This window comes from Engystomops pustulosus, chromosome 2, assembly GCF_040894005.1.
Source record: "Engystomops pustulosus chromosome 2, aEngPut4.maternal, whole genome shotgun sequence".
Lineage (NCBI taxonomy): Eukaryota > Metazoa > Chordata > Amphibia > Anura > Leptodactylidae > Engystomops > Engystomops pustulosus.
Window position 1 is genome coordinate 26,545,353 of NC_092412.1, and position 6,102 is coordinate 26,551,454.

Consider the following 6,102-nt stretch of genomic DNA (forward strand, 5'->3'; position numbering starts at 1 on the left):
ACTGGAACTGAACCGATATGCTGACTACAGTTCTGGTTGTCGGCTTTTGAGCTGGACATTCCTGGCAACACACAAAGCGCAAAACCTACAAAGATGGACTGATATACACAACTAAGTTAAGAATCTGTATGTTTTGAGCCTTAAAAATATTTCCTTGTAGCATTTATTTTCTGGTAAATACAATACAGTCTCCTTTATACAAAAATATACCTACTATAATACTGCCCCCCTATGTCCAAGAATATAACTACTATAATACTGCCCCCTATGTACAAGAATATAACTACTATAATACTGCCCCCTATGTACAAGAATATAACTACTATAATATTGCCCCCTATGTCCAAGAATATAACTACTATAATACTGCCCCCTATGTACAAGAATATAACTACTATAATACTGCCCCCTATGTACAAGAATATAACTGCTATAATACTGTCCCCTATGTCCAAGAATAGAACTACTATAATACTGCCCCCTATGTACAAGAATATAACTACTATAATATTGCCCCCTATGTACAAGAATATAACTGCTATAATACTGTCCCCTATGTACAAGAATAGAACTACTATAATACTGCCCCCTATGTACAAGAATAGAACTACTATAATACTGCCCCCTATGTAGAAGAATATAACTACTATAATACTGCCCCCTATGTACAGGAATATAACTACTATAATACTGCCTCCTATGTACAAGAATATAACGACTATAATACTGTCCCCTATGTATGAGAATATAACTACTATAATACTGCCCCCTATGTACAAGAATATAACTACTATAATACTGCCTCCTATGTGCAGGAATATAACTACTATAATACTGCCCCCTATGTAGAAGAATATAACTACTATAATACTGCCCCCTATGTACAGGAATATAACTACTATAATACTGCCTCCTATGTACAGGAATATAACTACTATAATACTGCCCCCTATGTAGAAGAATATAACTACTATAATACTGCCCCCTATGTACAGGAATATAACTACTATAATACTGCCTCCTATGTACAAGAATATAACGACTATAATACTGTCCCCTATGTATGAGAATATAACAGCTCCCTACATTGAAGAGAAGTGACACTGAATCCTTGAAGATCCTCTGGGTATCTTTCTCGAGGCTTTATCCTGAGTGTGTATTTACTGTTGCCACTCGCCGCCATTTATCCTCATTTTCCTGTAATGTGAAATGATCTGGAGTGTAAAGCTCTTTTGAGAGAGGAGCTTTCTACTGTCTTAATCCCCTCACCATAGACTAATCCATCAGAGAGAGGTTCAGCTCAGACCATTCATTTATGAATTAATATTTTTTTTCCATTTGTTCCGTGTACGTACCCCAGAGCATCTGAACCAGGTTTCCCAAATCTTTTTGGGAATCCCTGAACTAATCTGTTACTAAACCTAAAACCTCTGACTCCAGAGCTGAAATATTTTCTCTGTGACTTTGTCGAACCTTGCGTAGAATTGAATATGAACAAAAACGAAACTATAACTACAGTATTGGCTTGACCTCTTCAAGGGGTTTCTCCATTCCCACTTTGGACCATTGCTATAATTATGATCTTATAGGACCTCCTACAATGGGCTCCAATCTATGGTCAACTTTTCAGAAAGTATTTTTCAAACAGCTCCCCCAGAGGGGAAAGTAAGCATTACACTGTGCTTCCTTACACTGTGCCTATTCAGTTTAGTAATGGTCTATGTAACACAGGACAGAACAGGTCCTCCAGAGCCGGAGATATTCTTTGTAGCTATGTATGGAACAAAGGCGCTTGACAACCAACCTAGAATTCCCTAGTAGCACGTAGTTATACAGGTTCTCTAAATTGGGCAAAACATTTAACGACAGAAAACGAGTAGATCTACTGCACAATCATAGCGACTTGGTTTGGTACTAATCCCAAGGGTGTTATGCATATGACCCTGCCTTCAACCTTTGAACCCTCGGCAGGAGAGTCAATTAAATCTGGGTGAGAAGATGCCACAAGAGGGTAGGGCATGGAATAGTCATGGACAGGCTTAGGTCAGGGCAGGTGGACATCAAGAAGACTACGGGTACAAGGTAAAGTTTAGGGCAGCCATCAATGATTCAGGGTGAAGTCCTACAGGTATCGTCTAAAAGAATTAGAATTGGGCTACGTGCACATGGCCGTATTTTGGACTTGTGTTATCCAATGTTTTAGCATTTGGCACATTTTCCAATGCCAATCTATGGGCACTTAATGGTGCATACTGGTAGTTTCCATGTTGGAGCCGACTACCCCTATTGCAAATTATGACCGTGTTGGCAGCTTAGGCAGCCCTATTCCCTTATCATCATCAGTACGTGACCCGAGCTCATCCGAAGATAACACACAACCGGTTGTGTGCAGGTGGCCTTGGAGAATGGCATAGAATAGTGGAGTTAGACTGCCATGGGCCCTGGGCTGTATGTATATTATAGCCCCTACAAGTCTGAAAATCACTTCCTAAATCTGGTACTAAAGGCTTCTTGGGGAATGGTGGATGCATCCCTCCCGCCTGCTTTCAATCTGCAATTTGAGGAATTTAGAGGACCTTCAATGACCCTAAAATGGCTCTTGTGTACATGTATATGAAAGGGGTATTCTTGTCTGGGCATTCACATTCAGTTTCATTAATTTGCCATATATAAATTTCTTTAATTGGATGTTATTAAAAAAAATGTTCCTGTGGGAAGATAATTTATTGTAAATGTAGTGATATGGTCCCTTAGAAACAAGACTGACTCCTTGGATACGACCACCTCTGCTGGAGGGATTGCACACAGAAACAAAAAATTTTTGCATATAAAATGTCCGGGAGTCACTGCCGGTGCCACAGCCATCCTGTGGTAATTATTACAGAATCCTGGTGGTCCGGCAGGGCTCTATAGCGCATGTCTGGCCACTGCTGCCAAAATGTGACGTGGTCGTATCCGAGGAAGCTATCTAGTTTCTAACAGACAACATGACTACATTTATGAGAAATTATCTTCACACAGGAGCATTTTTTTTAATAACATCCAAATGAAGAAATGTTTACATATGGCAAATGAAGTAAATTAAATGTGAATGCCCAGATGGGAACACCCCTTTAAGAGCAGAAACAGATGTAAGAGGATTTCTTGGGTGAAAGTCTCTCCGTATAAAATTTGGTGGGTTGTTTGAGTGGCCATGGGTCCCAGGCTACCAACTAACCACCATTTAGTGGCACAACTAAGCTTGGATAAGGTCACCTTCATCGGAAGCTATGGACTAGAACCAATGCTACTTGGGCACTTTCCTGGGATACACTGGGTAGATACATTAGCAATGGGTGCAATTGCCCTTTAAATTTCAGCAAGCAGTGCATCCCTTTAACCCAAGTCAGACAGCAGAGTGTCCATGGCCATGGAGCAGGAGAGGAAGGTGAAACTCACGACCATTAGTCCTCACACTTCAACATCATTATTAATGTTATGAAAACCCCCTTTAAGGAATAATAATGTACAGACCTTGGGACCTCGGGATGAGAGTGAAACCTCTCGGTATCTTACATGACCCTTGGAGCTTTTAGACCTTCAATAACTAAGAAAACTTGAAACTTTATGTGAATAAAAAAAGTTCGATTTTTTTTTTGTGTTAAAAAAAAAACAAAAAAAAACCGACGAAACAAAACGTTAAGTAACAAAACGTGTTGTTATCTGGAACATCTGAGGTAAATCAATCCAGTCAATGCTGAAGCAGCTTATGCAAGCGCTCCTGTATTCATATAATACAATGCAGCGGGAATACAATAACCTGTAATCATACAAATCCCAGAGAGGCGGAAAGTGCGGAAGAAACTAAACCAAAAGCAGAAACATCGAAAAATGAGAGGAAATTGTCACATAAATATGTAATTATGTTAAAAGCAGTGACCGACTCCCTCCAACACTGCCTAATGAACATTTACATTGGGAATATGATCAGCCCACGTACTATCTGCCTATAGAAAGAGTCAACGTGACCCAGAAAAAGAGAACTACACTATATCGAATTAGATAAGAATGGAAAAACCTACATTTGATATTGGATTTTGCCTCAGGTAAGTGATTTTTGTGTGGGCTTGTTGAAGGCTCTTCAATTGTATGAAGTAGCTAAACAAACTGAATTTTTTTAATGGTTTGCTATTAATCCCATGAACCCTCAGCAGAGTATCGCATCTAGAGACAGAATCATTTCTACTGGCTGGATGTGCCCTGTGATTATCCTCTCCAGCCATAAGTATATAGTCAGGGAGGCTGTGCTATAAGCTCCTTATTTATGTCTATTAATTGTTTTGTTAAAGGGAACCTACCACCCCGATTCTACCTATAAAGGTAGAAGGGGTGGTAGGTGGATGAATGGCACGTGAGGATAGCCCTTTTTGGGCTAATCCTCACGTCCCGGCTATCTTTTAGAAAAGTTTATTGCAGGCATATGCAAATTTATTTATGCGGCTACTGGGAACGTGGAATAGCCAGACATGAGGCTACTAGTCGCGGCTACTCCACGCCCCAGTAGCCACGTTACTCCGCCTACCATTTAATCTTTGGCGCGCAGCTCCTCGTAGCTGCGCGCCCTCATCCGAGTCCCCCGGCATCTGCAGCCTTCTGCGCATGCGCAGAACGCAGGCCTACGCCTGCGCGGCCGCGGCTCTGGGCCGGAGCTACTGGTAGGCGGAGTAACGTGGCTACTGGGGAATGGAGTAGCCGCGACGTGTAGCCTCATGTCCGGCTACTCCGCGCCCCAGTAGCCGCATAAATAAATTTGCATATGCCTGCAATAAACTTTTCTAAAAGATAGCCGGGACGTTAGGATTAGCCCAAAAAGGGCTATCCTCACGTCCCATTCATCCACCTACCACCCCTTCTACCTTTATAGGTAGAATCGGGGTGGTAGGTTCCCTTTAAAGGAAATCTACCATCAAAATCGCTTATGACACATTAGCATAGGGTACACTGGCTCTTTAAATTTCAGCAATCCATAACTTTTTCATTTTTCGGTGTGCAGAGCTGTGTGAGGGCTTATTTTGTGCGTAACAAATTTTACTTATTATAACAATTCGTGTACTGGGAAGCAGGAAAAAAATTCCAAATGTGGAAAAATTTCCATTCCATTTCCATTCAGCCTTGGGTCTGACGAAGGCCAGAGGCTGTCATGGCAACCCATCGCCAACCCCCGATGACGTTTGGGGGTGCGACAATCGGAGGTAAAATAAAGTTTAAAGTGCCGGCGGCAAAGAAGAGGTTACCACCCGCGATCGGGGCAAGCAGCGACAGCGGGGGTTAGCGATTGGTCTTTGCTGCGATATGCAGGAGAGTCCATCTCTGTATGAAAAGGGCTCAGCCCATGAGCTGTATGAAAAGGGCTCAGCCCGTGAGCTCAGCCCGTGAGCTACACCCCACAAATCTTACCTCTCCACGCTCCAGTGGCGTCTCCTGCGGTCCGGCGTGCACCATAGGAGGCCAGCTGAAGACGCCGGATTGCAGGAGACACCGGCTCTGTGAGATTTAAAGGGTCAGCATGCTCTTAATTTGCTCTGGCCTGCCACTGCTAAATAGCCGGCCTCTTCCTGTGACCCCTGCTGGATCTTTGTGCCTCGTAGCCCTAGAGAAAGCTTCCTATTGTGATTCCTGTGTATTACCCGTTGTGACCTCCTGCTACGTACCTGACCTTGATTCTCTGCTGTCTGCCTTGACCTTCTGCTACGTTCTTGACCCTGACCCTGTGCCTGACCTTCTTCCTGATCACGACTCCGATTCTGCCTGCCGCTTCTGTAAAGCAAAGTCCCGCCTGTGGAGCGACCTGGTGGTATCCGGCCGCAGCAAGTCCAACCCGCTTTGCGGGCTCTGGTGAATGCCACTTAGACTCTTCTCCCAGGTTTCGGCTTATGTCATCACTCATGGTGGTTCAGTGGGTCCACCACCACCGACTCCGATGTAGTATGACCGGAGCTCAACGTATATCATATCCATTCTTCCTTAAAAACATTCTTGTCATAAACGTAAATGTTCAGATCAATTCGTGAGTTAATTCAACCAGAAACGGACTTCAGTGGGAATAAGATGCCGTTCAAACAC

The 6,102-nt window shown here is 43.0% G+C and overlaps 1 long non-coding RNA gene across 1 annotated transcript; it reads right to left on the bottom strand.

Moving 5' to 3' along the window:
- Window positions 1-5: 5 nt before the first annotated feature.
- Window positions 6-1,765, bottom strand: LOC140117388 (uncharacterized). Its single transcript, XR_011853013.1, has 3 exons — window positions 1,692-1,765; window positions 1,087-1,197; window positions 6-61 (listed from the first exon to the last, which is right to left on the bottom strand). It is a non-coding gene; the product is annotated as an uncharacterized lncRNA (long non-coding RNA).
- Window positions 1,766-6,102: the final 4,337 nt, after the last annotated feature.